The 4,923-nt window shown below is 48.4% G+C and overlaps 1 long non-coding RNA gene across 1 annotated transcript; it reads right to left on the bottom strand.

Moving 5' to 3' along the window:
* Nucleotides 1–2,161: 2,161 nt before the first annotated feature.
* LOC115099083 lies at nt 2,162–3,217 on the bottom strand. The gene is made up of 3 exons (XR_003858681.1): nt 3,122–3,217; nt 2,656–2,708; nt 2,162–2,298 (listed from the first exon to the last, which is right to left on the bottom strand). It is a non-coding gene; the product is annotated as an uncharacterized LOC115099083 (long non-coding RNA).
* Between the last annotated feature and the right edge of the window lie 1,706 nt (nt 3,218–4,923).

Here is a 4,923-nt window from a genome sequence, read left to right as displayed (position 1 = left end):
GCAAGAGGACAACGCATCACCTGGAGAGCAGGTCCTTGCTACAGGATCATCACTTCCTGCTACACCAAGATGATGTTCTCCAACCGTGAGACTTTTCTGATCCAAGGCAGCACCGGGTGACATGTGAGGTGTGCCACCGTCGCACCAGGAAGGCAGGTTACCAGGCAGTCCTTCCGTTCATCAGCCACCCAACTATCTACATTTATTATGGCCGACCTAACCCTGCCCCCCGGTACTGTAGAGGTTACATGGGGTAAATCAATCAGGAGCCTGAGTTTTTTTTTTTTAATTTAATTTTATTTATATTCCAACTTTCAGCACTTCAAAGTGGATGACATTCAGGTACTGTAGTTATTTCTCTATTCATAGTGGGCTCACAATCTGACCCTGAGGCCACAAGGAGTGGTGACAGTGGTATTTAAACCCTGGCTTCCCACTGCTCTAACCCTTAGTCTTTTATAGCCAGCGAGCAGAGGTGTTTCAGGGATGGAGCTGAGGCAGAGCTGGAGGGGCGGAGTCAGCAGAATTTCAAATGTCTCTCTGGTACAGCACAAAAGTCGAGCCACGCACTTGGAAAATTATTGTTGGTGATGAGCAGGAGTTTTACTTGTTATTTGCCTGGTATATTGAGAGGTTTTTTTATTCAGATGATCTTCAGCCGGTCAGCAGGTGGCAGTATAAGAGGGCAGTGTTCCACTGGCACCAGGAGCTGGAGCTGAGGGGATGAATCCCAGGACCGATGTCTTCACCCTGCTACTAAGTTCTGAGAGAGAGAGACTGTAACACTGAGAGAGAGATGCTCGTTTCAGCAGACATTGCACTGCTGCTGAGGATCTGTTAGAGGGATAGAACGGGCTGAGAGAATGAGAGTTGGAATTAGCAGAAAGAGAGAGAGAGACCTGTTTCAGCTGGGAAGTACAGCTGTGGGTTGACAGGAAAAGGTTACACAGCACACTCATATCTAACTGGGAAGGATGCAGCATTTCACTCTGCAGACAAACTGTTAAGTACCAGCAGTTACTGCTCCTTTCCTTTTTTCCTCTTTGCTGTTTGCAGTTTTCCAAGCCTTTTGAGTTAACTGTAAATCCTTTTCTTATATATTATAACATTCATTTATTAGCACTGTTTCTGTGAATGATTAGTGACAGGTAAGTTAGTGCTGGGTATCAGCAGGGTCCTGCACCAAGTCTCACACTTCTTTCAGGTTTTTGTGTCAGGTAGAGCTGGAGTAACCAACAAGCATCTGAATCAGTGAGGAGGTCTTCTGACCACAGATTGTGCTAATAAATAAACATTTGACTGCTATATAGTGATTCCTCAGTTGTTATATTTATTGTTTTGTCTTTTCTGGGTCCCTTTTCTAAGGTCTAAGCACCACCCAGAGGAGGACCTAGTTTAGGGTAGTGAGTGGACTAAACCATTTGCTATGGCTCACTGGGGTAACTATAGAGGGCAGACAGTTCCCTGTGATCTGAGGGACTCCTCGTCTCTGAGAAATCACTGATTAGCACTGTGAAATCCCTGAATACCAACAAAATGTTTCTTCATTTATATTTATAAACTAATAGGTCCATTCAGCGGTGCTGAGAGCAGGAAGTTAGCTGGACTTACCCAGGTACGGGTTCCCGCTGTATAGACCCAAAGACAGTGGAGTAAGTTTATCTATCTCACTTCAGGGCTGCTACCCAGCTAAACATAAGCCCCACACCCGGTCATCTCTTTTTATCCAGGTAAGCTAGCCATTCATTGGCCCACAATTTTAACACTTTGCGATTTGTCCAGCTAAATTCCAAACTCAGCCGGACAAATCCACTGACCAAGCACCTTTAAAAGTATTACAGGGCACGAAGCGATGTTTTCAAAGTCTCCTTACCGGTTTTTTTTCTTCGAAGCGCATGCACTGCAATCAGACCAAACACACACGGGATGTTAAGGAGAAGTAAGGGAAAGGAAAAGGGGAAAGGGGAAGCATAAACAAGACAGAGAAAGGGGAGGAAAAGTAGAGAACAGCAAAGGCAGGTGGGCAGAGAGGAAGGAGGAGGGAGATATAGAGAAGGGAGGCATGGGCTAGGGGAGAGGAGGGAGAGCAGGGAGAGCATTGGAAGGAGGGTGGGAGGAGTTGATACAATAACAGGAAGGAGCAAAGGAGAAAAAGATGGAAGGGGGGAACAGGAGATAAGGCCGGGAGATTGATGGGAGAGGGAGGAGGGGAGATGCAGAGGGGGAGGCATGGGGTAGAAGAGAGGAGAGAGAGCAGAGGGAGCAGTGGAAAGAGGGATGGGAGTAGCTGCACCGGTGCTGAAGTTTGCAGGACGAGCGGAACCGGAAAGAGAAAGAAAGGAGATATGTGAGCATTTCCTGATGTCCTACTTTCCATCTGAGGTACAGGCATTGATCTTGGTTATCACAAAGTTAATTGTGCCCATTTCTGTATTCAAAGTAAGGGGTAAGTTTTCAGAAGAGCTGCTAAGTGACCACAAGAGTTGATTCCGTTTACTGGATAAATTTTCAATCACAGCTTGGCGGCTGGAAATATTCCCAAATTTAGCTTAGCCGGTTCAGCACTGAGAAGCCTCCTGAAGACTTACCCTGAGCAGCTCCAGAGGATCTAACCTCACTGAAGGGCCTGTCCCTTAATCTAAAAAAAATACCCACCTCTACCCTGACTCCCAATCGCTCGGTCATTTTTGACGCAGGCTTGTCTTCATCTGTTAAAGAAAGGTTCAAACTTTAAATTGTGTAAGGCTGAATGCACATCACCATTATATACAGGGAGGACAATAATGAAAGCCATTTCTGGGGATAAAGTGCTCTTTTATCCACAGAAATAGGCTGTTTGATTACTGTCCATCCTCTACACAAGTAAAGGTAGGAGCATATAACAAGGCATATTTCTGGTTTGGAGTTCGGACAGGGGGAAAACTATATGCAGCCCAGCTAAACATAAGCCCCACACCCAGTCATCCCGTTTTAGCCAGGTAAGTTAGCCATTCATTGGCCCACAATTTTAACACTTTGCGGTTTGTCCAGCTAAATTCCGAACTCAGCCGGCCAAATCCGCTGACCAAGGACCTTTAAAAGTATTATAGGGCACAAAGCGATGTTTGCAAAGTCTCCTTACCGTTTTTTTTTCTTCGAAGTGCATGCACTGCAATCAGACCAAATACACATGGGATGTCAAGGAGAAGTAAGGAAAAGGGGAAAGGGGAAGCATAAACAAGACAGAGAAAGGGGAGGAAAAGTAGAGAACAGCAAAGGCAGGTGGGCAGAGAGGAAGGAGGAGGGAGATATAGAGAAGGGAGGCATGGACTAGGGGAGAGGAGGGAGAGCAGAGAGAGCATTGGAAGGAGGGTGGGAGGAGTCGATACAATAACAGGAAGGAGCAAAGGAGAAAAAGATGGAAGGGGAGAACAGGAGATAAGGCAGGGAGATTGATGGGAGAGGGTGGAGGGAAGATAGAGAGGGAGAGGCTTGGGGTAGGGGAGAGCAGAGGGAGCAGTGGAAAGGGGGGTGGGAATAGTTGCACCGGTGCTGAAGTTTGCAGGATGAGCAGAACCGGAAAGAGAAAGAAAGGAGATATGTAAGCATTTCCTGATGTCCTACTTTCCATCTGAGCTACAGGCATTGATCTTGGTTATCACAAACAGGCCAATACAGTAAGGTGCGGTAGAAAGAGGTGCATTAGTGCCGGGCGCACCTGCGTTTGCCGCACGCACAGTTCGGATTACATACCGCTCGAGACTGTATTTAAATGGCAATCTTTGCGTGCCTTGAAGGCTTTATGCATAAGCAACACGAAATCAGATGAAAAAGAAGAGTCTGAAGACAAATCTGTCTGATCGCCCTCAGGGACCGCTGGATTGGCAGCACAGCTGGGTGTTGCAGGTCTGTCCCCATTAGGGACTCTGCGTTGTGGTGACAATCGCGGTGGAGGCTCGTCCTCCCCCTGTGCCGCTGGCGCCTTGGGGCGTTCCCACGGGAACGGGTCGGCACCTGAAGAATGTAAGTCCCCAAATGCTCCGGTCACTGTTGGGACCCTCACCAGGTCCCTGCCCGTGGCCGCAGAGACTCCCTTGCCTCCGGAGAGGCAATCGGAACACAAATTGTCCCAGGACAGTTGCGCCCGGGCGGTGCCGCAGGCCCTACAAGCGGCCCGATGCGGCATGCTGCAGCAAAAAACAGCCCCGAAAATCGCTCAGAAGGTGGCGAAAATGGCGCGCAAGCACCCAAATGCGACCGGAAGGGAAGGAGAATGAAGCCCTGACAGAACACACAAAAAAAAATTTTAACTTTTTTTTTTTTTAAATATACTCGCCCAATAGTCTCCGGGTCCTGGACCTACTGGGGGGAGTGAGCCGGGCTCCCTGGTATCACCCCCAGTCACGAATTCACGCTGGCAGGAGGGCAAAGCACCCCACACCTCAGCGGCCTCGGAAACCAGGGGGGATGGTCCCCTCCAGACCTCACAACCCCCCGGGAGACTGGACCTGCAGGCAAACCACTGCGCTCCTATACCTTATTCTAACTTTATCCTTCTCTTTACCCAGCTAACAATACTATCTAGAACTGAAGAACTAGGCCTCAGCACAGACTGTAGGTTTTGCACCTCCTCCACCTGCTGGGAGACAGAAGAAGACTGCCAGACTGTAGGTGGCACCAGCCTAGATAAGGCATAGGTTTGTTTGATAAACTTCTGTCTCCAACTGCTAGAGGGGGGGCAAAACCCAGGAGTCTGGACTGATCCGGGTACGTACAGGGAATTTAGCTTAGCCAGTTCAGCACTGAGGAGCCTCCTGAAAACTTAGCCTGAGCAGTTCCAGAGGATCTAACCTCGCTGAAGGGCCTGTCCCTTAATCTAAAAAAAATACCCACCTCTATCCTGACTCCCAATCGCTCGGTCATTTTTGATGCAGGCTTGTCTTC

This window comes from Rhinatrema bivittatum, chromosome 9 (assembly GCF_901001135.1).
Source record: "Rhinatrema bivittatum chromosome 9, aRhiBiv1.1, whole genome shotgun sequence".
Taxonomy (NCBI): domain Eukaryota; kingdom Metazoa; phylum Chordata; class Amphibia; order Gymnophiona; family Rhinatrematidae; genus Rhinatrema; species Rhinatrema bivittatum.
This window is presented reverse-complemented; position numbering and strand designations above follow the sequence as displayed.